Below are 27,958 nucleotides of genomic sequence, written 5' to 3'. Positions count from 1 at the left end.
TGGCTCTCATATGAAACGGTAAGGAAAGATATCGGGATTATTAAGTCCGCCTAGCGGACATCAAAATTACGAATTTTGTTCTAGGTTTGGGGCTTTTGCGTACTTTTAAAAACGTTAAATGCCTAAAATGACTGACATTGTTCGAGAGGAGAATTAAAATAATTGAATCTAATAATGAATCAAATCTCATAAAAAGTTGTCACTTTATTTGACATAAATCCATATGCAAAACACATTACCTTGGACAAAAATAAGCGTGCCTCTATGGCCTTCTTAGTCATATATGAAACGGTAAGAAAAGGTTTCCGGATTCGACCGTCGGCCTGATAGACATCAAAGTGAAGTATTCTTGTTCTGGTTCTGGGTCTTTTGTTTACTTTCAGAAAAGTAAAATGAAAACGAGGTTTAAGTGTGATAAAATTAAACCTTGTAATAGCTACCACATTTCCACTAGACCATAAACAAAGTCCAAATGTAAGTCCGCTGATATGAGCCAGAAGTAAGCGAAACTGTGTGTCCTTATCAGGGCATACAGGTTCGAACCTCGAGAGAATCCTCACAAAATAATAAAAAATCAAAACGAATGTATCTAAATACCTTTATATGTTCTCACTTCGTTAATTAATGAAGCGAAATCAAAATGAAAGCTAACAACACAGTTTAATGGGTGCGTGTTTCAATTAACTGTGCGCTAGACGAGGAGACGCATCTCGCGACCTCGTGATCACTGAACGGCTCGTTCGCGATATACGTAGTGAACGCGGGTGAACTTAGCTGATGAGGCCGCTGTCAATGGAAACATCATTCAATTGATAATCCTAGTGGAAATTGTGGCTGTCATATATGAACGATAAGAAGATATCAGGACTGGAAACTCCGCCTAGCAGACATCAAAATAACGGAATTTGTTCTAGGTTTAGGGCTTTTGCGTTCATATACAAATATTAATTGTCTAACATGACATTATTTTAGAGGAGAATTGAAATGTTTGAATCTGAAAATGAATCAAATCTCGTGACAAGTTCTCACTTTAATTTACACCAAACCACATGCAAAACCCAAAAACAAGAGCACAGACTGAAATAAATGAACCTCTATGGTTTTGGATATTTGGTTAGACTGTCTCGTCTCTCGAGAATAACTTCAACGCACATGTATATTATCAAGGAAGGTAATATAAATACTTCTAGGCTATTGTAACATTCTTACAGTTAGTTCAGCCATCAACACAGTTTAATGGGCGCGTGTTTCAATTAACTGTGCGCTAGACGTGGAGACGCATCTCGCGACCTCGTGATCATTGAACGGCTCGTTCGCGGTATACGTAGAGCGGGTGAACTTAGCTGATGAGGCCGCTGTCAATGGAAACATCATTCAATTGACATGTTGGAATTGGTTAGAATCAGGAGTAATGTGTAGACGTTAAGTCTAGAGCTAGACTTTGAAGAAAATGAAGTATGTAACTTGTTTCAGCTAGTATATTAATTAACGAACTACGAAACTTTTTAAAGCCTAAAATATACAATTGTACCGTTCAGTGGATTGAAATTATCTCTTTGGAGGTTTTATAATGCAGAGTTACATTACATATAAAATTTTGCTACATCATAATGTTAGTAGAGAGTTGTCATATAAGAAAACTTTTACACTTATGTACTTTTACACTTATGTACATTAAAGATATATTAAGAAGTATTTTATGGCACTAACGTTTTTTAGACTAGTGCAAGATCTCTATATGGTTATCAGTGGTTACTAGTTTACAATGAAATAGTTACCTTGTGATTATTATATGGTGTTTATTTATCTGGGACAGTCATTTGCATAACGGAATAAACATCTAAGTAATTCTTTATGTATTTGCAATCATCCGAAGCTTTTCAAACAAGTAAAGAAGGTGACAACGTGTAATGTGTTGTCGAAAAGTTTTCAAGAGCTGGACAGTATTTGCCGATATTATATTGACGATATCTATATCTACACAGTTTTTATCTGTAACGATATCTATAAATAATCAAATATTTAAATTACTTTCGCTGATAAAAATGCGTCACAACGAGATATATAATCCCCGTGGACTTAAATCGTAAAGGATGCATTTAATTGTATACCGAATGCAGGATATGAGTATTAATATATTATATTAATAAAATTGTACTATAACAATCTCATAATAAAATAATAATAATAATAAAAATCATTTATGGCCATACACATGAATAAAACAATAGAATACGATAAATAACAAATATTATTATTTTTTTTAACATACATGCGTTGGGGCAATAGGAAGTGGCTCAGCTTTAGCTAACGCGGGATAGAAATCCCGCGCAGCGCTGTTTTTCAGCCACTCTCTACTCCCAAAGATATTATTAGGGAGTTAAAAGTAAGCGGTCCCCATTTACCGATAGATAAATTTTCATACCGCCATCCACAAAAAAATATAAAAATAATAACAATTAATTAATGGACTAAGAATATTGCGTTAGTGTATGTGTGTGTGTGTGTGTGCGTGTAAGTATGTGTGTGTAAATATAAGTATTGTTACTAATTAGTTACATTGGCTTACTAATTACTTTCGAAAAACTTTTTTAGGCTCAGGGATTTGTGGTAGGAATGTTTCAGGTTTTCTGCAGCGAGTTGCCTTTTTAGCAGAGCTAATTTATATTTTGCTTTGAAGCATTTAATCGACATGTGTTGTCTCATAGGGGGTGGCAAGTCGTTCCAAATTCTCGCTGCAGCGAACTTGAAACATCCTCTATATCTCGTGGTTTTGTGTGCTGGTATTTGCAAGAGGGTTTGTGCGTTAGACCGAATGCTTCGTTGGAAAATCTCATAGTTAATATATGATTGAAAGAACCATACGTTCATAAGAAAATTGTAACATTGAGCTGAATAATACAATTCTGACACCATTCATACTGATACAAAATTTTACAAAGGGGATAATATATATGTTGTACCCAAATTTGTATCTATTCCTAGTACGTAATTATTATATTTAGATAATTAAATAGATACTTTGTCATCTTATTAATGTTTTGTTCTTTTTCGTTACAGGTATACATCAACATCTAAATGGAGTACCAGATTGGGTGGTATGTTTTAATTACTTAAACTTACAATTGATTTCTCTCATATCCCGAATTTAGCGTAATTCTATCCAAATCGTGTATCCTACTTAAAGTCGGGTTTAAAAACGATAAGTACGGCTTGGCCAGCATAAAGTGCTAATAAACCAGAACATATAAGCTCTTTATAAGTACTGCTGTTATAAGATACAAATAATGTGTGGCGATAGTGCCCCCGCAGTTAACCTTTAAAGGCCTAAAAAAACTACATAAAACTACATAATGATACGAGTAATGTCAGATAGTTGAAAGTACTTTACACACCCTTCGCCACTTTCTGTTTTTCTTTCATCCTACGTTTCAAAAAAGGCCTAGACAATGGCGGCGCGTATAATTAGAGTGTGTAAGTCTTCCGCTGTGAAATATCGAGCGCCACCCGGCGGCGCGGCGAGACTCGAGACTACTCGTAAATTGTCGGCTGATCTGAAGGGTAGACGGATAAATCGTTTTTGATACACACACAACACATTATATTCGTACGTTGTGTTCACACGTATGCTAGGTTTTCTTTGAAGATCATAGAAAACAAAGTTGTTAGCCTTCGGAGGTCTATTTCGTAATGATATCAGTTTTACGCTTTGCTGTATCCTGGTTTGGTAAAGGCGTGGTAAGGGAGAGATACTGATATTGAGATGCAAGGTGTAGCAATTTAGTCCTTATGGATAGTAACGCATCTGTAGCCAACCTTAGGTAGGACTCTAATCTTATTGGGGGTTAATTACAGATATCCATGGACAAACATTTACCATAAGATGTTTTGCATGCTCGTTTATATTGTAGTGTACGTCGTTCAAATCCTCCCACAAATAATATTCACAATTTCTGTAGTCGCGTGATACGTGTAAATATAATTTGGTGCAAGACATACGAATTCAACGAAAATTACTCATGTGATTTATTATATTTTAATCGTCTTCGTTGCGCAGTTTCTGCTTATGTTTGCCTACGTGCTCCTGTGTTTATCGTTTTCTAAAGCTGGAATCACACGACTGTTATATCTTTAAGGGAAACTAGTGACAAACAGAAGTTGGGACGAACTTGGAACAAGAATCCTATCGATAGACGAGAATCGAATTCAGCACTTTCGATATGTGAGACTATTCATAATTATGAATGATCAGCGTGACTTTCATACAAAAACTTTCATCCCGCTTCAACCGAACGCTATTTAGGATGGATTGACACTTAACATACCTGAATTTGAAAATTTGAAAGTTGAATAGCAGTTTTGAATCGTGGATTGTACTTATCCTCTCGATATCCGGTCTATAGCTACTATATAGTATGTTCTATATCTTTGTAACTTCTTCTTCTTGCGGTGCCTCTCCAACTAGTGAAGGTCGGCTATCAGCTGTCTAAATCCCTCACGGTTTTTTGAGAGGCGAAATAGTTCAGCTGCGCTTGCTATCCCCGTCCACTCTCGAGTGTTCCGCAGCCAAGATTTTTTTCTTCTCCCTACTCGCCTTTTCCCTGCGACTTTGCCCATTATAATGAGCTGGAGAAGTTCATTACGTGGGTGCCGTAGAATGTGATCCAAGTGAGAGACTTTCCTCTCTTTGATGGTAAGCATAAGTTTATGCTTTTGGCCAATTCGTCTTAGGATCTCGTCATTGGTTATCTTTTGGATCCAGCTAACGGAGAGCATGCGTCTATTGTAACTAGTCACAACAAACGTCCGAAATATGCCGTTACGTAGGCAGTCGTACGTCTTTAGGAAACGGGCAGCAATTACGTGATTGAGTGATTGCATGCATGTGCATTCTATTTCAAAGCACCATTACGGACCGTATGTAACACATTGCGAATAACAACTGGGTTTTTAATTTGAACGGACTAATAATACGCCACTGTCAAGGTCACATCTTTAGATAAATGCGGAGATGTAAACACTGATGTTTACGTAGACGCAGTGGACTCTTAATTGATTGATAAGTTATTTTTGTTTAATTTATCAGGGCGTGTGAATGAAGAAAAATTCATTGATTAGCTCCGGTAAACCCCATTATACTACTTATGCCTAGAGCACAGTACAAATATGGAACAGTATGGAAACTAAGCCTAGTTTATAAAATAATTACCTACACTCCATTGATGAATAAGATTGTCACTATATTATTTTTTAATAATAGTGTTATTGTGTTATTATTTATATTTTATTATTATCAAATAAATAGCAACGTGTCCACTCGTTTTGATGCGACACTCGCTACTGCAGCACTGCGAAAACCGCTTAGGGAGGTCGATGTGCATGTTTGTGTGATTGTGCCGTTTCGAACGGTTTGTTTCCATACTGTTTCATACTTCTACGGTACCTAGAGTTAGTAGGCCTAGTATCAAATTGCAAACATGTCTTATTAAATGTCAAAATGTAAAGCCCGGCTACCAACCAAATGGTTGTAAGACACATTGAAAAGATATTATTACTAAATTGACATAAAAATCTTCGAACAAGACGCATTTTCATCAAACTGTGAAGTCACTTAGCTATTCATTCATAATACCAAAGCAGTCATAACCAATAAAGCATATTTATTAGAATCGCATTATTATAAAAAAAAATTGGAATGATTTAGATTAAATTAGCAATACATTTCCATAATTCTACACATGGTATGTCAACTTGTACAATGACAATGTAACCGCAACAACGCGAAATAGGTATATTAACTATATACCTATAGCAAAACCGATTCAGTTTTGGATTCCACACATATGCCACTGAATATTACGTTACTATCAAATCCTAACATACCGAATGGCTATTTATACCAATGAACACTAGTTAGTTACACGTGATCAAACGTAACCGCACATTGACAATTGTAGAATTAAAGTAGATAGAAATGTCCCGAAGTGCAATTGCATTGTTCACCATATTTCACCTCACTTTGAGTGTATGAGAGAAAAAATAAACGATATAATCAAAACTCCATTCAAATTAGATCAGTAGTTTCTATGGGTCTATATGGTTTATAAAAAATGAGCTTGTGTCCTAGGAACCAATTTAAACCATTTTTTTTTGCTTCATGATCTTTTGCTCTAAGTCCTGTACGGGAACCACTCTAACATGGTTTTTAATAATGTTAACCTACATTTAGTTAAGGTCAGATAATCTTTTCTTTCCTATCATTTCCATTTTAGTATATTCAATGGATGGAGACAGAAGTTGTCAAATGTCGATCTTTCTAAGGCAAATACATTGAATAGATCGATTATTAAAAAGGGGCTTTAAACACCCTAGATACGTCATGAGCGTTATTTGTGTTCATAAGATATTCTGTAGGATCATATCTGGTGATTTATATCAACAATCCTGTTTACTATACAGCGTTCTGTGGTGGCGTTCGGTCCGCGCTTCGAATTCAATTACCGCCATGTTATCTTATTAATGATGCGTGATTACATACATATGTATTATGTGTAAATTGTATCTCAATTATCTCTGTGTGGTATATTGGTTTACATGTCTGAATAGTATTGGGTATATGTTGCATACATTAATTAACACGTCTAATTAAAGGTCGTGTGGGATTGTCTGTACGTAGACATAGATCGGATGTGGCTAATGACTATTGATTAATTTATTAGTGTGTGTATGTGATACCGCTATCCTACATAAGTTCTACGAAAGGTAATGAGAAAGGGTACACAAATGTTGAGTGGTATGAAGCATGCGACTTGTTTGAATCATAAATGCTTAAAACGTCGCCGATTTATAATTTTACACAACTAGCAATATAAACCTAAAGATGCACTTCACCTCACGGTAAATGATAACTGTCGTTCATATGCTCAACTTCAAACAACAACAAACTCTACCTGAAGGCTATCACAGCTGCGTTTCAACTCTTCTGAACTAAGGTGGACGGTACATACGTTAGTCAGTCTTCATTTACACCCTTTTATCAAAACTGAAGATCTGATTCACGCTAGCAATAGGTGTAGCAGTGGTACCTCTGGTCGATAATATACTGGCTCTACCATATTTCATATAATTCGGATCCCAATAAAGAAATAATTTCGAAAGGTTATGAGCTGGCATAACAAAGTCGATAATGAGAGACTCATTTCGTACTATCTAGCCAGTGTCCACTGTACACACAACTGTTATCCCACTTTATCTGTGCCACTTAATTTTTATTGCGCTCTCGGTGACATTGGCCCGTCTCTGCGACCGCGCGGTGACCTTGTACTGTCATATTTTGTGAAATTTCATGGACCAGAAAGAAATTCAATGGACTTATAGTGGTGGGGAACTTGTATAGGGTCTTATTGTGTATGTGTCACTGTAAAACGTATTTATACTAAAATTAATAATGATACGCCCTTCTAGGCAAGACTATTTGAGGGTATATAGTCCGTACGATTTTAAGGTATATGATTTTATTAAGTAAACTAAACCGATCAAATGACACTTGAGAAACGTAAGTATGAACGCAATGAAACTGAAGCTTGGAAACGTTTATCATTTGGTAGAGGTCAGATGGTAAGTGGTTACCGTCATCGTATCGTCAATGTTACCCACCAGCTTTAAAGATTAGCACCTTTGCACTTTTCGAGAACCTTATCTATATGTGCTACGTAACTTTTGTTTGGAATAACAATTTTGCGTCCCGTTTAAGTGTTGATATTGGGTTCGATTGTGGTTATATTTACTACTGTGCAATACAAGAAGGTTACAAAAACGACGCGTTTCCGTAACTTCTTATCTTTAATAATTAAATTAAACCCATCCGCTCGGCTATGCAATTAATTCAAAAACAGTATATTCTAACAGCGAAGCACTTAGCGTGATTGTTATTAAGAAATTACGCGAAACAAGTTAATTTAAATAATTGATCCCGTTGCGGGGCAATATTCATAAAAGAAAACGATGACTGGCCTGCTTCGAGAGGGCACGGTGTACTTTATATAATTGTTTCATTCCGTTTTATGTTTCTTATATATTATTATATATTTGTGTAATTGGTTTTAATGCAATTAATAAACTTGAAATAATATTTTTAAAACAAAATGACGTTACTTGTAAGAATCCAGGAGCTATAACTAATGACTAATCCCGAATAAATAATTTGTGACTTTTGTTTGTACGCATGTTATTATCTAATGTGTAGTTTCTTTCAACACTGATAATATAAGTTATCCAATTTAAATATGGAACGGATGGCTTATAACTTGTATTGATATTTGATATATCAATTGTCGCGCAAATGTCGAAGCAAACGTGCAATTGCTCGATGGAGCAATTAGAAAGGCGATAAAAAAAATAGTAAGCCGCTTACTGCTAAACTATTATTATTACTCAATTTATTACTATTATAGCTGTTTCTTAACTTAAATATGAAGAACCGCACACTTTAGCACCACAAAGTTTATCGCTAATCATAAATAAATTTATATTTACCTATAAAACTTGATATATTCTAAAGAAATTCTTCACTGTGATACAATTTACATTCGCTTCTCCGAGTTATTGGAAAGATCCACTCGTTCAAATCCGAAAAACAAAACATAACCGTAAAACTGTTTTACGCTCGCTCTAATAAATGAAAACAAATTTCCCTCGCCCGCTTTACGATCGATGCAGATTTAGATGTATAGTTGTTTTGTATGTGTGTAATTTAGAATTTTGTTTATTATTTCTATCCTATAAAAGTCTTGCGCAGAAGCTGAAGTGTTTTGCGTCTAATTTGCGCGGAATATATTGGTCCGAGCTGCTGAAGTGGATGTGCATAATAATATCCGACATAATTCTTATCATTTTAGGGGTATTTAGTGTCAGATGTTTACCGTGGCAGACAATATAGTATTCTTATAATGTGTATTGACGTATTATATCGTACATCTATGCGATAAACCTAATGGCTACCAATTTGATTATAGTTGTGAGGAGTTTCTGTAAGTCGTCAAGTAAGTACGATACTCGTACAAGTTTTCTCTGATGTCTCGGATCATCTTGCATGGGTACAATGGTGAATGATGTCCCTTTAGCAAACTGTAGTCATACAAAATAATTTGCAACAAAGCTAGCAGTAACCTCTACTAACATGTAGCCTGACTTTGATCTTCAAACATAGTAGGTACCTACCCTCTAGATAGTGGGCCGTCTTACATTCGTTCTAATAAAGGATTTAATACCTACCTCTGTCCGTTTACGATCTATGCAGATTTAAATGCGGAGAATGTAGCGTTCGCGGATACTGAAACTGCGTTGAAAGATTTATATCTGCGCTGTATCTCAATGTAGAATAGTTTAGTTTCCTTCCGTTCCGCTAATAGAATTTGTTAGTCCCGTCCTTTTACTAGGCAAGTGGCACAGTTTTATATTTATTTTTTTATGCTAGTGAAGTAGTCAACTGGTATGCAGTCCGGCTGATGGTAAGATGGCTGATGTTTCGGAAGGTAGTAAAACCTTATGTGGATCGACTCCGGCACCACCACCGCCACACCTAGTTTTGCCTCATAACAGCAATGTTAAACGCTGCTGTGTTCTGGTTTGAAGTGTGTGGTAAGGGAGACATACTTTTCCGAGGCGTTCCAGCTTAGTCCTCAGAGGTAGCGACGCATCTGTGGCCGACCTCAGGTAGGTATGTAATCTTATCTGGGGTTGATTACAGATGTCCATGGGCGGCAGTACCCACTTACTCTTAGGTGGACTGCGTGCTCATATATTATAAAAGAATTTATTCTAGTCTAGGAAACTGCAACGTGGTTTTCATTGTCTTAAAATCCGATTTTGTAGTCTGATGTTCATACACTGTATTTCTCATCAGTTGATTATGATAGGTAGTGTGAGGAAAAATAACTTTTAACTTGTCATTTTATTTAATGCCGCATATGAAAATATATGTTTATTACTTGTACAGTATTAATCTTACATCTTATCTCAGTAGATATGACGCAATTGTCCGCTGACAAAAACATTTATAACGACAACTGAACATAACAATTGTGTTTTTATGTTCCTTAATATATAGCTACTGTACTGCGTTGGGTACTTAATGATTTTAGGTTGGAAGTTTCCGTCGGTTGATAGGGAGCGGGTGACGTCACGGGCCCCGGGCTTCCCTGCTGTGAGTCACGTGGGGCGAGGGTCGCGCCAAGCGTGGCCGTAATGAGATTTTCAGCTTTAGCCACCTATTGGGTTGTTGACTAACTTTGAAGGTTACATCTGCATTGCACCCCTCTGGATTATCATCTTTTACGCCGCATTGCATCGTCTGGAACCGATTTTATAGCTCAATGTTAAGTACAAGTCTTTCGTTACGAACGAGAGGTGGTTTTAATCTGAATGCTAAATCGGGCAGTTCAAATGCGGATTGATGCAGGAGTAAGGGACCTAATACTCGAGCGACCTCTCATGTCGACGACTGTTGAAGATGGTCGGTGATATCAGGTGGCGAGTCTACTCAGTCGGCTATGATCACTGATCACTAATGGTAGGGGAAGTCAATTAGCGACCAAAGATAGAAAGGAGATGTTTCATTTTGGCCTGTAACTTGTACATTTACCAGAAAAGGGGAAAAAATATCTTGATTTCAGAAAAAATAATAATTTTCTATGTGTGTGTGTGTGTAGATCGCTGTGTAGACAATTTCTATTATATAGATGTTGTCGAATTTAGATCTTTGGTAGGAGAATATCATTGGATAGATGATTATTTATTAATAACAGGCGTTATATACCTTTAGTAAGACTCCATAGGCAATTGTTATAACTTAGAACGAGGTGGACTGATTGCTTCTTGATTTTTTCTAAGAAATCTTTCTATACCTATTATGAATATAACCTCCTTGATATCTATCATGGAATTAAGTTTACGCGATTTAAAATGTATTTGAGTGTACTTTGTATTGTTTCGCTTCGTTGGAGATTGCACAATGTTATGATACCTACCTTTTGCTCGTGACTCCATATGTGGACATCCAAGTAAACTTTATAATATACGATGGGATAAAATAATTCAAACTGACTGTTTAACATGAATTACTACAATAGAAAGTAGCATCTATATGCTTGAGTAGTGTATAGACGAGGTTTTGTTGTAGTTTTTATTAATTGGTCATTTTTCGAGCCAATGCGGTCCGCGCGGTTACGCTAGCTGTTTTTCAATGACTTCGAAATAAATTCGAAATATTTAAAAAAAAACGGTTTATGTGAGTTTTTGTTTTCAAAATAACATATATACCTAAAGACATTCAGATCGACAAAAAAAAAGACCAGCGTTATGAGTTATGTCCCTTCAACATACCTATTTAGTTATTATTTTGAGTTTACAAACGTACACTCCAATTTCATTTATTTATATCTACAGATCTATAAATTAAATAACAACGTTGTTGTCATTATGTAAGTAATTGGTTTAATGTGCGAAAAAACTCTGCATGCACGTGCAGACAAAGTAATTGATCGATAATAACGATTGCGTGATTATAGATTACTCTTTTTCCCTTCGATGGAAACCTTGAAAGGTTCGGAAAGGGTCGCAGGTTTCGAAGCAATTGTGTTTTGTCAGTTTGGTATCGAGCGACCTTTATGCTCGAATGAAGTTATCTATGTTGATTAACAGCTAAAATTGTCTGACTGAATGAAAAAAGACAACTAAATTGATGATCACTTCTAAGAATAGATACTAGAAAATGAATGATCTAAAAGTGCTAAATAGGGAGATGAGAGCTTAGATCTAAATAAAATTGGAGTATATCTTATATATAAAATTCTCGTGTCCCAATGTTAGTTAGTGTACTCCTCCGAAACGGCTTTACCGATTTTTACCTAATTTTATATGCATATTCATTCAGTAGGTCTGAGAATCGGCTACTATCTATTTTTCCTACCCCTAAGTGATAAAGGTTTTTGTTCACCCTTAACATCTTTTTATTTATATGGCAACACAACGTTTGCCGGGTCAGCTAGTAGTATATAATTTTAAAATAATTACAGTTTGTAATTGTAATTATGTTGTATTGTCATTTGATTTGTAATATGTTTAATCAAAATTAAAATAAATTTTCTAAATTACTGATTTGTGTTTGAAAGCTGATGAAATAATTCTAAGACACGCAAAGGTTTATAGTAGGCCCTCTTTTGGTCAAAATATCTAAGATATAGCTTAAAATTTGAAACACCGCAGACCAGAGCAATCTTAACCACACGTAGGACTTTTCTTTTTTGTCGTAAACCATTCAAGGTTCGCAAAGGGTCGAACCCTCTGTGGCAATAGTTTTGTAAGTTCGATACCGACGCCCGTTTGTGCTGCTCTACCGAACAGTGACGTAAGACGTTCTGACATTTCGCTTTAAGAAACAGGTTGAGTCAGAGCTGCCTACGTGCGCTGCTATCGAAATGATTCCCCGTTTTAATTATAAAACGGCCGAGTACGGGCGTATATGGCGGTGTACTGCTCGATGCTGTTTTGATGTTTTGTAATTAGTCCAATTTGATGGAGCGCGCGTCACGTACACCTGTCGGCTGTTGACTAAATAAAACGTTGGCGAAGTAACATATATTGCTGGTGTAAAACATTCATCTATCAGACTTTGAAAGGCAAAAGCTAGAGGCAGGTCTCTCTGAGAAGGCTGTCTTTGTGATAGTCATCGCGTATCGCTGAGCTTGTGACCGCACTAGACTAATAATGTTCTGAATACCCTTATTTACGTCTTACGACATCCACAAGAGAGAGAGAGAGAGAGGGAGTGCTGCTATTAAGAACACTTTCATCAGAGTAAGATGTTCAGACGTTGTATTAGACAAGTCAGTCAGTAAAACCATGGTCGCGTTGTTTTTTTTTTTCTCATTACATTGCGCATCAGTCATCATTACATTACATCTCATTACATTGAGCACAGTGTGTGGTCAGAAACCCCTTTCGTCCCGCATTTAATTCGCTCAATGGGCACCTCTGCTCCCCTCCTTGCAGTCGAAGACTTCTTGTCCAAATATAACCCGCGGCGATTTCGGCCACGCTAAAGGCGGCATCACACGGAGCACGATCGGAACGCCGCCGGGCGCCGCGACGCCGCCGCCCGACACGACACCGCACCGGTATGTAGGAAGTAGGGACACGGAATACGTGTCGATACTTTTCATTTCGATACTGATACTTATGTATTCAATGCATTTACTCCATGAGTACCTACTTTTTGACTGGTATCGAATAAATCTTAGAAAAGACCTACTTAAGACCTATCTGTTTATGACTATGCCATTTACTTCAATTATGTCGAACCTTTTATAAAACAGTAGTCGGCAATCTTGTAACTATGGAACTGTTGGTTGAAAAAAGGCAATTGAGGATAACCGTCCCTGAAATTTGACGTTTTGCCTAAGAAAAGTATAGATACTTTAAAGTACCTTTTTTCGTAGTTTACGAGTACCTATGGTTCTATAATTTTGATATCATACATGAGTACTGTGTCGATACTTTCTATCCGTGACCGTGTCCCTAGTAGGAAGTGTTACAAGTTCTCTTTGTTGACACACAGACACACACCGGTCGAGCGCGTGCGTTCTGTTTGACAGTTAACGGTAAAGATTGAGCGATGTGTACAATAAAACTGTGTTTGTTATCTAGCTCGCTTCCGCGTGTAGCACACGTCCGTGTTGCCGTAGTAAAGGCTTACACGCAAAAATTGAACTTCAAGTTTGATAATGGTAACAGGTTATTATTTGTAATTTGATTTTATGAATCATACAAACGCTTAGTAATTGTCAAAACATTGCTTAGAACCTGACTTGAAACGGACCTTAACAAAGGTTTTGTTCTTTACTTTACTTCTTCATGTTCCTATTCCCTGTATTAAGAGTAAGATGTTTAGTCGTTGTTGCTAAAAATGTAAGTAAAATAGTTGACTCATTCATTCATAACATAACATATATGTACTGTGTTATGTATTGGACCAATAGATATTAATTATGTGCGTCGACATTTGAAAAAAACTATTACTATTGTAAATTTATTTACTTATCTTTTATGTTACACATTTAGAAAAGAAATTCTCTCGCTGTTTTTAGCTGGAAAAAGTTATGAAAACTGAAGTAGCGATGTACTAACTCTCGAAATGTTTTCAAATAAGAAGAAACACTAATTACGATTTGTAGCTGTTTAAGACCGTTGCAACTATGATACCGCTTTAAGCCTTTTAGGAGCATGACTAAGACTAACGACCCACGACTGTTCCGTACATAGTTATGGTTCCTTGCCCGAGGTGGGATTGCGATTTATTCTCTATATATGATGTCATAAGGGTTATTATTGATTGCCGTTTAAAATTAATAATTTCACTTGAACGTTGCAATGCATAAGGGTTAAGTCGATTTACTTTATGGCTGATATTTTATGGAGGTTTCACTTTTCTCTTCAATGGAAATTGATTTTATAAAGTACTATGCACGATTATACGCATTATATAGATTTGTATTTGTCTATACAGATTAATAATGTTTTTTTTTTTTAATAAAAATTACGTAACAAAATTGGTAACAGAATAAATCTAAAATGTAAATACATGTTAAATGCCTTGTCAGTTCAAAATCATTTTTTTCTCACCACACCACCGAATAAGTTATCATAACAATAAAAACGTTCCAAATGAGACGATTACGTTCCGTTGGGTTGAAGCTTTTTGCGTTTTATAGGGGAAGTGTTAAAAGAAGGGTTGTGACTTGGTGAGGGGACCAGAGTTTGGGTTTGGGGTTCAGCTGTAAGATTAATATTCGTTTATAGCCCTTAATAGGAAACATTAAAATTATCGAAACACTTGCTGTAAACAAAAATGACGCATTTGTTATGAGAGAGATTGTTTCGTCATATATCATGATTTCAATAGCACGTTTTCTATATCGCAGTCCTATCCGAGCACCAGCAGCACTTCCTGGCTTTCTTACCCAAATGTCCAATCAATCTGGTTCATCTATTCTATTCTATTCTAAAAATTGGTAGATACTGTGCATGTATGAATAAGCAAAATGTATTAATTACCTAATGTATTAATTGATGGAAATTGTAAGTTTTATATTTTATATGTATTATGTACGTTCTGAATCTATTAATAAAAATATTATAGGATAGTGTAATAAGGTATAGTCCGCGCCAAACTGCTAGGTACTAGCTGGAAGGTACGTAAATCCACACATTTATTTATTTACAGCAATGCGTAGCGCGTAGATAACTGAATTATTTATTTAATTAGATACATTTATCGAGCTTTAATTACTACTCCTATACAATAATAATAAGGCATGTTTTTAATTACGCCGTAGCGTTATTTTCACATATTGTATAACGTCTTATCTTATGAACGGTCATTAAAATTCTATGCCGTTCTACATACTTTTATATGAACGCAACACGCAAGTAGGCTTACATTGTAGAGCAGGATATCTGCGATCAACGATCAATTAATATTAGCGACTGGCAGGACTAATGATAGGTTATCTTCGGAAACAGATACCCTGGGAAGTACTGAGGACTTATGTCTACTAATGACTAGCAGTAGGTGTGTACTTCCGCTACATACTGTAGTTTCTAATTTAAAAAGTCAGATGAACTAAACTTACTGTTAATCTGGCAATAGGAAAAGGTCAGCCACATGACTCGAGCGGTCAGATCTAGTAATGGCAGTGAGCCGCCTCATTCGGAGTGGAATAAAGGCACTCTAGAGCCGACCATGTTGAGACAAAAGAATTACAGTGACGTCAGATTTCAGCGACGACCAGAGTCCCCTACAGAAGACGGCAGGAAACAGTTGATTTTTTAGGGCAAAGGGTAGAATGAAGTGGTGTTAATGAGGGGAGTTCTATATAGAGCAGTGGGCCTCATAAGACTGATGGATCATTTATTCATAATTAAAACATTTCCATTTTTTTGAGATTAAGTTTATTTCGGTTAAGTCTTCAATGTGTACTTTTATGTTACATAAACTTAAGTTATGTAATATTATGAAGTTGGGTAATGTGTCGCAGTGGCAATTACCCAGTTATTTGGAACGGCTTCGCAAATTAAGATTTGATTGCAATCTTATTGATGTCGTTGGAGATATTAAAACGATTACAGTCTAAGTGGGTAAATATAAAGATATGTTAATTAATCCGTATGCTGTAAAATGATTAGGTATTATTCCTCTCACTTTCGATTTAAAAACGTTCTCATATAACTAACACAACAGTATACTGAGAGTATGCTTTGATTCCTTACGTTTAAACCCCCCACACTAGATTTTGATGTGTAATAGATACCACGGAAAACACACGACCGGGATTGTATATTAACTAAATGACTAGTCTAACTATTAACTTAACGACATCAGCCTTTTAATGGTCTACAAAGCACGACCTATTTAGTTATTACAGAATATCCGGATACAAACCGCTTCTCGTGTATAATACTACGCTGATAAATATAACTGTGAAGCTATTACGGTGTGCTCATGACAGTTCAGCGGGATCCGGTCCGCCGCTGCCCTCGTCTCTGCCGCTGACACCCCGACAGCCTCGACAGCTGACAAGCTGTCCACGTGCCAATCCAATGTATACCACCCTCTTATGCAAACTAGTCTCGGTATTGTGGTAGATACTACAAGCCTAGAGAAAGATATTTGTAGGTACATTAAGCAGGGACAAGTTTAGGCGAAAGCAGTCCTCCAGAATAGAGGTAAAGGAATCCAATTTTGCGACGGTTTGGCAACTTTTTTTTTGCTTATAAAACATTTTCGCATTTTCATTGATAATACATGCGCTTAACAAATGGCTATTGATTGCATTCTTTCTTGAAATGTTTTATTTAGCGGCAATCTTTTTTTTAAAGACTTGAGGGATAAAATAATTTTCGAATTTAGAACTTTGTTAAGCAAAAAATCCTTTAGACTACTTATGGGCGTAAACCTTAAGAAAACACCACCTTACATTAATGATTTCAACACATATACACTACGTGCTACAATCTCTTTATATACTTACGTGAGATACAGCAATAACTGTTAGGCGACCACCTATTATTACACCTACGTATCGAACAGCTGAAATCTGCCCCCGTACAAAGGGTGCCGAGCGTGACTCACACCCACCACGTCAAAACAATGCAATCGATTAACCGGCCAATTATTCTGCCAACTTTGTCATCGCTACTGCGTCGATTATATTAATCGCCAGACTTCGCTACCAAAGGACAGACTGGGGCTAAGATTAAACTGTTTATATAATTAAACTATGATTCAATTACTGGTAATTATAATAGCGTGCCTGTTGCAAATTAAGACGTATAAATAGTAAACTTAATTTATGTCAGCCGTATAAATTTAGCTTTTTGAACATGGCAGTTAATTAAAAAAAACATTATATTTTAGTTTGGCTTTCATGACAAAACTTAAAAAAACTTATAGGTAAAATATAATGCATGCATACATTTTCTATGCATTTAAGGCTGTTGTTTAATATTCAATTTCTTTATATAAGAAACATTAAATAAATGCTTCAGCGAAAATTAAAATCTGATAGATTGGATACCGGGCTAGATAATATTAAAACATTCTTGCTTTCACGCAGTGATTATGACGAGATTCTCTATCCCCTACGACCAGCACTTCTGCGGGTTGTCTGGAGTCCACCTGGTCACTTCGTCTAAAACGAAGGTGGTAGAACCCTTTGTGGTTCGACTCCGGCGGCACCACCGCTAACACACGCTAATAACAGCAGCAGGCGCTGCTGTGTTCCGGTTTGAAGGGTGTGGTAAGGAAGACAGACTTTTCCGAGGCGTTCCAGCTTAGTCCTCAGGTGTGGCAGCGCATCTGTGGCTGACCTCAGGTAGGAATATCTAATCCATAACTGGGGTTGATTACAGATGTCCATCGGCGGCAGTAGCCACTTTACCATCAGGTGGACTGCATGCTCGTCTCCTATAATATAAACAAAAAAAAACTAACATTAAGAATGTAACCAGCATGATGCAATACATAAGGCACACTGGGCCGCGTTGCCAATGCGAGTTACGCCGGTAGACACGTCGTGTCGCCCGCTTGGCGACGCTCCCAGCCGCTCGGTTGTGCGTTTACCCTGTTACCAAAGCGTACGGTGCGATTTCACAATGTTTCGTCATTACATTTCAGTTACAGTATCTCGTATTTGAAGTGAAGAGTTACGTCTTCATGATGTACAATTCTAGTAATCAGAAAACTAGTTACGTAGAGTTTAATTTATCAATTGTTATCGGTCATGTTGTAATTAAAAGAATTAGGTATGTACAGTATTGTCGTTTATTGTTTGGTTTATGTATTAATTGGTGCGACAAAAATAGCAACGCTTTTACTAGGAGGACCAAGAAATAATCAAAATTTTGTTTGCGGGCAAAAAAGTTATTTATTATACCAAATCATGAATGCTGAGCAAAAAAATACTAACCATGATTTTCTGTTTTTTGCCATTGTCTTCTTATAAAATTTCACTGCAGCAGTGCATTTTAAAATATGATAACAAACGACAAATCCTTACTTTGTATAACAACTTAGAGTTTCAATCGAACGAGTGCACTTCTGTTACTATGTAGCGCGGGATTTGTGAATGTACTCGGGCGGGTCGCAATAAATCTTGCACCACGTCCCACTTCCGGCTGGAGGCGAAGCGCCGCGTAATGGATGACTTCGCCCGCCTGGATGGAGCTACTGCACGACGTTATATATACTTGTCATATGTATCACTCGATTCACGTCACTACCGAAAAAAGTTAAATGACTAACGATAATTAGGTAGGCGATTCGTAAGGCGGTCGTGCATCGTACTATACGCACCAATAAATCGATCGGAATTATATGGACAAGCAGTGGCGAAGCATGCTATCGCGCTGCCCGGGGAATGCCTAAAAAAGGTTCTTCTTTTTGAATATTTTTATCTCGTCTATACAAAAGAGGACACTCTCCCCGGACTTTGAAATTTGCTGGCAAAAATAAAAACAGGTCATCCGATTTTCTCACCTACACCGTAGTGTAGACGAACCCTCTTTATCTTATATAGGCCTATAGGCTGATGCCTTGTAGCATAAATGATCAATATGATCTGTCACTAAACCAAGTCTATCACAAAAACAAGAACACAGTAGCAAGGTATTTATGGTAATTGGTAATCAACAAATATAACTTGATTTGAATTTAATTTGTCACAGATTCACTTCACCTAATCATCTTGTCAGGGAAATAAATAGCAATCCCTAAATCCATTAGCTACAGCATTTCTTAGTTTGAAAGGAAAAAGTCGAGAGAAAAGTAGCTGTTTTGTGCGAAGGATAAAAATCTGTTGAAATCTAGGACGTAGACAGACAACCGCTGAGACTGGTGAGTGACACCACACATTCAGGATCAACTCAGGCTTGTCAATATACCACTTTGGCGTGCAGATATTACTGGGTTCAAACTTCGGTCAGTTAAATGTGGTACGTATGAGTCATCCAAGTTACCTACGATTATTTTCCGAGATCCTGAAAGTCTGAAACGGCTTTATGCGTCTATATTTTTACCTAGAAACTTAAAAATAAATTAGTGCCTCGATGAGAATCGACTGACTAACTCTTACACAACTGGCATGTTAAAAATTCACGTACACTCGTTTTTTCTATTAATAGAACTTTCGCCTGTATCATTATTTAACCTCTTATCTGGACCTAAAAGTCAAGTTCTAAGAAAATCATTGCGTGTATTTCAAACGTTATAACATTTTCTGCAAGGTCAAGTTATTTCGGATTTGCTCAATTTGCTTTGTAAAGCCTTAGATTTAGGCTTCTGATGACTTAGGTGGAAATTTGATAAGATTCCTGAAAGCCAATTTAAACTTACGTTAGTACATTTTAATTGAAAATACGTATTGAGTAAACGTTAATCTTGTATTACCAGCAGAAATTAGTCGCAGAATTAGTTATCTACGGTTTTTATATACAAGGAAGTAAATACGGAACGAGTAAAGAACATACAAAATTTGTTTTATTGTATAAAATTGACGAAGCTAACGACAACACAGTGAACCGGGTGGTGAGCGAACATTACCGTTCATCTCTAATAAACACCAAATAGGACTGCAGTCTTACCAGAATTATTTCATAGATACGTTACAACAACAATTTAAGTTCAAAAATGACGTTACAATGCTTTAAAAAATGCAATTGAAATCTTTACATTAATTTTTATTTTTAATTAATAAAGCAACATATAAAACTAAATCACCAACAGCACAGGCCTAACACAATTTTCCACTGCATTTTAATCTACAAGCTTTCTACAGGCCGCTTGAACCAATTTCGACGTTAGACTGGCGCGCTTGTGACGCGCCAGTACTGGGTCAGGTGGCTGGCTCCTTTGACGTCGCTTCTCTAAACACGGCGCCGTTGGTGCGGCTGCACCCGTTTGAGTGTAAGGTATACGGTATAGCGATAAAATCAGTACATAAATTCGCGTTAACGTAACGTAAACTTAATAGTATGTAGTTCTTGATCCAATTTTGACGTTAATTTAGTAAGATCATACAAAATTATTGATGAAATCTATGTTAATTATGGAACCTAGTATACGAAATAAAATACTCTTGTACCTTCATAATATTACTCGATTAAAATTTGACTTTATTTGTGCGCATGTAATTAATTGACAACGGTAGTATTGCGATCGTACATCTGAACATGACACAGGTTGTTAAAATGCTATGTGCACTAAGAAACAAGGTAGCCGATATAGCGGTGAAGACATACGGCTTGTATAGCGAGATCCAATTTTGACGTCATATCAGCAGGTCGTATCGTCGTGGTCGGGTCAGTGAACTCGAATTGCATTAGTACATCTTCTGGAGCCTAGATCCTTTGACGTCACTCGTAATGCACTGTGGACTTGATGCCATTGTTGGGAAATGTTGCCACCGTAATAAACCGGACTTATAAATTGTTAGCCTTTGCATCTAAACGTCATATTTTTTCTCTTGTCTTCTTGTTGTCAAAAATGGCGGAATAAAAAATTAATGTTACTAACTAATGAAGCTGCAATTATTTGAAAACCCCAACATGGTCCATCGTAGCCGAATCTAAAATATCGGAACCAAAGTGGAAAATCAGTGGATAGTGGATAGAACGGAGCACAGTGGATAGTAAATCAAGTTAATTGCGTACGAAGAAAAAGCCGGTACAAAAGCGGGAATAATAATATGCACCCAGCATTCGGTCAAGTATAATAAGTATTATTCAGTCTCTGTATTCATTGTAAAGTGTAAGTAAATCCCTTTGCAAGTTGTAAGGTGCGTATATTATTGGTACTTTTTTGTAATTGTTCGTAATTTGTTTGAGTTTAAGTGACCTTGTATTATATTGTTCTACATAATTAAAATACCTACCTACAACATAAAATTGTTAATTAATTGCTAAAACATTAACGTAAACAGTATAATTGAGTAATATTGTAACAATTGTAAACCTAAAGTAATTAATTTAAAGCATACTTACCTATTATAACCTTTTTACCTGTCAAATAGTTAACATTACATTGTATCAGTTCCAGGTTGATTTCGCTTGACTCCCAAATGGCTGACCGAGAAAAGGAACTTATTAAAAAACGAGCAAGCTTTAAAGGCCGTTTAACCATATTTACCAATTATATCGATTCACTTTCTGGTAAGACCCTTAATGATCAAGATGCAGCGGAATTGCAGTTGCGCATTGGTAAGATGGAGTCGTTGTATGACCAATATGATGAGATACAGTTAGCATTGGAATGTGTAATGGAGAATATAGAGGGACAATATTCTGAACGTTCTGATTTTGAGTCTATTTATTATAAATCTTTAGCTAAGGCTCAAAATTTGTTAATTAAGTATAATTCTGTAGATAAGTCAACAAGCAGTGAAAGAGGTTCTAATACAAATAATCACAAACTCGTTAAGTTACCTACAATAAACTTACCAAAATTTAGTGGCTCATATCATAATTACCTTGAGTTTCGCGATAGCTTCGTAAGCCTCATTCATTCCAATGAAGATATTGATGATATTAACAAGTTCCATTATTTACGTGCATGTTTGGAGGGCGCTGCTGCGGTGGTTATCCAGTCAATTGAGTTCTCTGCGGGTAACTATGCCGTAGCTTGGAAACTTCTGTGTGACAGGTATGATAATAAACGCTTACTTGTGCAGAATCATGTGTCTGCCCTATTTCAAATTGAGTCTGTTACAAAGGAATCATCGGTTTCATTAAAGTATTTAATTGATGCTGTTAACAAGAACCTGCGGGCTTTAGAATCGTTAGGTGAACCAGTTGACCACTGGGACACGCTATTGATTTATATTATTACTCATAAGTTAGACCAGAAATCCTATCGTGAGTGGGAGGAGGTAAAGGGTCGCTTAGATAAAGATAGCATAATTACATTCAACACATTTATGCAATTCATGAGAAATCACGCTGATTTAATTGAGACCTTGGAGGTATCTCGGAATAAAGAGTTTAGTATGGCAACTAAGTCTAGTCCAAAAATAAAAAGTATGATTTCAGTGCGTAATTCTAGTACAGAAACACCTCCTAAAACCTGTGTAAAATGTAATGGTGATCATAGATTAAGTAATTGTCCGCAGTTCCTAGCATTAAGCAACGATGCCCGTTTGAAGCTATTGCCAATTTATAAGGTTTGCTTTAATTGTTTTCAATCTGGTCACTTTGCTAACCACTGTAAAAAACCTGGTTGCAAGGTGTGCAAGCGCAAACACAACACTCTTATTCATGTATCTGCGCGTAGGTCAATAGGGAATTCACAAAATGTAAGCAGCTACGAATGTGAGAAAATATCCACGCCATTATCATCCACTGATGATAACACGAATAATGTTTCTTTGTCAGCAAAGGTAGCACCTTCCTATATAGCAAAGCAAAGCGAAGTATTATTATCGACCGCTTTAATTAAATTACACGATAATAATAATTGCGAACATATTGTTCGTGCGGTCCTCGATAGCGGCAGCACGTCGTGTCTTATTACTGAGCGGCTTTGTAAGCAGTTAAAGTTAGTAACAAAAGAGATAGATAGATCAATTCTGGGCATAAATAACGTGGTTTCTCACGTAGGCGAAACATGTCGTGTTAATATAAAGTCACTTGACAATAGTTTTTGCAGTGACATTAATTGTTTTGTTTTGCCATTAATTACACATAATGTACCAGGTCATGAGATAAATCTGTCAAATCTTAATATACCGTCTAATATTTGTTTGGCTGACCCTACGTTTTATACACCAGGTGAAGTGGATGTTTTAATAGGTGCCGATCTCTTTTGGGATTTGTTAGGGTCACAAAAAATAAAATTAGGAGATGGTTCTCCTATACTTTGTCAAACCAGTCTAGGGTGGATAATATCTGGCCCCGTGACAAGCAGTCATATTTCACAAACACCAAGTTATATTAGGTGCAATTTTACTAAAGCTGTTGTCAGTAGCGGTACTAATGGTATTGATGACATTAGAAGCGACTTAACCCGATTTTGGCAATTGGAGGAAATTAATTGTAACTCGTCGCATTATTCATCAGAAGAGAAATTATGTGAACAACATTTCGTTGACAATACCTCACGTCGTAATGATGGGCGTTTTTGCGTGCGCATTCCAATTAAGCAGGATCCTGTTGTTTTAGGAGATTCCTTTCAACGTGCTTCGCAGTGTTTGTCGTCTCTGGAGCGCCGTTTAAAATCTAAGCCTGATTTAAGCAGAATGTATTACGATTTCATGGCAGAATATAAGTCGTTAGGTCATATGTCTGTTTTGCGGCAAAACGGTATAGAGAAGACCAGAGAGCATAAAGCATATTACATTCCACATCACGGGGTTCTCCGTGAGAACAGTACCACTACAAAACTCCGCGTAGTGTACAATGCAAGCTCTCCTAGTAGTTCTGGTATATCCTCTAACGATATACAAATGGTAGGTCCAACTATTCAGGACGACTTGTTATCTATACTCCTTCGATTCAGACAGCATAAATACATTTTGTCAGCAGATGTGGAGAAAATGTACCGACAAGTAGTTGTTCACCCGTCGGATAGATATTTGCAGCAAATACTCTGGCGCGATAATTTGAATGAACCTGTAAAAATATATCAGTTAAACACCGTCACTTACGGCACGGCTAGTGCTGCATTCCTCGCGACTAGATGTCTGAAACAGATAGGGTTAGAGTGCACTAATAATAAGATAGGTGAAATTATCATACACGATTTTTATGTCGACGACTTGCTTACGGGTTCTGACGATTTAGTTGAGTTAAACTTTTTACGTAAAGAAATAACTGATGCTCTTGCATCAGCAGGTATGCATTTAAGAAAATGGAAATCTAATGCGTCTTGTTTTGAATCTGAGGTCGCTCAAACGTCACTTAATTTAAATATTGGATCTCAACAGCCCAGTAAATTATTAGGTCTTAGCTGGCACGCAAATTCTGATGAACTTTGCTTTCCAATAAGTGATGTTATTCCAAATAGTAATACAAAGCGTAATTTATTATCAAGTATTTCACAAATTTTTGATCCTTTGGGTCTTTTAGCGCCTTGCGTGATTAAAATGAAAATGTTGCTGCAAAAATTGTGGTTAGACAAGTTAATGTGGGACGAACCTCTTTCGCCAGAAATTGTAAAGCGTTGGCATCATATTGTAAAAACGTTACCTCATTTGAATGACTTGCGTATCCCGAGATTGGTCGTCTGTGATTCGTATCACACGATAGATTTGCACATATTTTCGGATGCATCCGAAAATGCATATGGTGCTTGCGTGTATGTGCTTAGTACCAATAATGAAGGAGTCATGGTACGTTTATTAATGGCAAAGAGTCGTGTAGCACCAATCAAACCAACGACTATACCAAGACTGGAACTGTGTGGTGTCTTAGTGGCTGCCCGGTTGTATGAGAAGGTCCTTAATTCACTTCGACTGAAAATTAATCAGGTTTATTTTTGGACAGATTCCACCATAGTGTTGGGATGGTTGCAAATGTTGCCTTCTAGACTTCAACCTTTTGTTCGCAACCGCGTCGCTGAAATTCTAGAAAGGGCTGGTAACTGCACGTGGAAACATGTACCCACTGATCAGAACCCAGCAGACCTAATATCCCGTGGTGTGGATATTGGTTCTCTGCTGAATTTAGATTTATGGTGGTCTGGGCCTGAATTTTTAAAACAGAGTCAGTCTCAATGGCCCGTTCAACCCACACGCAAAGATAAATTGCCAGAAACTAAATTAGACGTTTCTTTTAATGTCGTTGATATTGACAATGCAAATCAGAGTAGCTTGGTCGATTTCAGTCGCTTTTCAAATTTTTTACGTCTTGTTCGTTCCGTAGCATACGTCATGCGCTTTGTAAATGCTTGCAGAAAACAAACATTCAAAACTAAGTTCATTTCAAATGAAGAATTAAATTATGCTATTAATTTAATAGTTCGTATATGTCAAAACGAGTCTTTCCCCGAATATAAATTACTTTTAAATGACCAAAATATTCCTAAAAAGAGCTCATTGCTTAAATTTAATGTTTTCTTAGATGATGATAAAGTAATGCGCGTTGGAGGTCGCCTTGACAATTCAGACTTCTCTTATGGTAAAAAGCATCCAATATTAATACAGTCCACGCATGCTTTCACAAAACTTCTTTTTGACTATGAACATAAGAAGCTAATGCACGCTGGTCCCCAGTTGCTATTAGCCACTATCAGGGAGTCATATTGGCCCATTGGTGGTCGAAAATTAGCCAAGGCAACTTATCATAAATGTGTAAAGTGTAATCGCATGTCAGGTAAAATTATAACTCCTTTGATGGGAAATCTACCGCGTCAGCGTCTGGTTCCAGGTGGTTACGCATTTGAAAATGTAGGCGTTGATTATGCAGGTCCTATTATGAGCGCAAGCCGTCAAGGCCGTGGTTGTAAATTAGTTAAAGTTTATATTGCAATTTTTATTTGTTTTACCACAAAATCTGTTCACTTAGAGCTAGTAGGTGATTTAACGAGTAACAACTATTTATTAGCGTTGAAACGGTTTATTGCACGTAGAGGAAAACCAAGTAATATTTATTCCGATAACGGTACTGCATTTGTTGGTGCATACAACGACCTATCCAAATTTTTAAAGGCTCATAAAGATTCGTTGAGCGAAAATATGGCCAATGAACGCATAAATTTTCATTTCATACCAGCTTATTCTCCTAATTTCGGCGGTCTTTGGGAGGCAGGTGTAAAGTCAACCAAGTTTCATTTACGCCGAGTGTTGGGACATTGTAATTTGACTTATGAAGAGCTGTATACCGTGCTAACGCAAATAGAATCCATATTGAACTCCAGACCACTGTCTCCACTGTCATCAGATCCAGCGGACTGCACTCCACTGACTCCTGGACATTTCCTGATTGGACGCCCTCTTACTACTTTGCCCCAGCCGAGCTACAAGGAACAATCAACTTCTCGCTTAACCCGATATCAACGTATTGAGCAGCTGAGGCAGCATTTCTGGACCAGGTGGTCCAAGGAATATGTTTCCGAATTGCAACAAAGAGTCAAATGGCGTTCCTGCAAGAATGGCTTAAAACTCAACTCGCTGGTGGTTGTAAAGGAAGATGACCTTCCACCATTGAAGTGGAAACTTGGAAGAGTTGTTGCTGTTCATCCAGGAGCTGATGGGATTATTCGAGTAGCAGATATCAAGACAGCATCAGGGATAATTCGGCGATCGTTTAATAGAATATGCCCGCTACCTGTGACATGTTCTGGTTGAAAGATTATCTTTCAACGCCCGGGGGCATGTTGGGAAATGTTGCCACCGTAATAAACCGGACTTATAAATTGTTAGCCTTTGCATCTAAACGTCATATTTTTTCTCTTGTCTTCTTGTTGTCAAAAATGGCGGAATAAAAAATTAATGTTACTAACTAATGAAGCTGCAATTATTTGAAAACCCCAACACCATATTCATGCTAACTGGAAAATAAATGCACATTGTAATAATAAAATAGCTAAATAATTCGAAATACATTGAAGTTATAATTTGCATCGCTTAAATTAATGGCTTATTTTTTATATTTGAACCTGACGATAAAGCAGACGTGCTACCTGTTGGAGAGTAGTTAACGTCGCCTATGGACATTTGCAACACCAGAGGAGTCACCAATGCATCGCCGGCTTTGAAGGAGAGCTCTTTTTGCACAGTTTTTGAAGAGCCCCATGTCATAGCGCTCCGGGAATACCTCGGGAGTGAGTTTTAATGTTACATTCATGTTACGCAGGGCTCCTTAAAAGTAAACAGTAGCGTGTATCACTTATATATTCCAATTTTACGTTAACCTTATGAAAATCGTTTATCTGTTTCTAAGATTAACTCGTCCTGACGATCGGGCACTGAATACTAGCAATAAGCCAAGAAAACAGTCATTGTTAAATAACAATCCAAGCTTTATTCATATTTGAGGAAGAAGTGAACCTTACTTCAATACATAGTATTTCTTTGAACATCCACTACCTACACGGTGCATTGTGTGTTCGTACACTATACAATAGTACGTTGTACTTGTTACGTATAAGCTTATCCGACTAAGGCTTAAGGTGTACGCGGAAATGTTTCATACAATGTTGCGTTTGATAAAATAGTTGGATGTTAATCCAATACGAACATACGGAAAACATGGTAGTATGCACTAAGTAGTTAACTAACTACTAGTTTCTGTGTTGCTGTGGTTAAACGTTTTGTCCGATAAGTCGAATGTACGGGATAACTTTGAACTATAAACTCGATAAATAAGCTTTCCGGATAAACGCTGTTAATTTAAAAGCATTAGAATATTTGAA

The 27,958-nt window shown here is 36.9% G+C and overlaps 2 long non-coding RNA genes across 2 annotated transcripts in view; both read left to right on the top strand.

The window, feature by feature from the left end:
- The window catches only part of LOC140754452 (uncharacterized), a 124,374-nt gene that overhangs the window by 82,787 nt on the left and 13,629 nt on the right, over window positions 1–27,958 (top strand). The window lies entirely within an intron of this gene.
- LOC140754451 (uncharacterized) lies at window positions 21,005–27,049 on the top strand. Its single transcript, XR_012103663.1, has 2 exons — window positions 21,005–21,389; window positions 21,644–27,049. It is a non-coding gene; the product is annotated as an uncharacterized LOC140754451 (long non-coding RNA).

The sequence above is a fragment of the Epargyreus clarus genome, unplaced genomic scaffold (assembly GCF_041222505.1).
Source record: "Epargyreus clarus isolate Ecla_fem2 unplaced genomic scaffold, WU_Ecla_fem_2.2 ptg000029l, whole genome shotgun sequence".
Classification (NCBI taxonomy): domain Eukaryota; kingdom Metazoa; phylum Arthropoda; class Insecta; order Lepidoptera; family Hesperiidae; genus Epargyreus; species Epargyreus clarus.
Note: the sequence above shows the minus strand (reverse complement) of the source record. Positions and strands in the feature narration are given on the sequence as shown.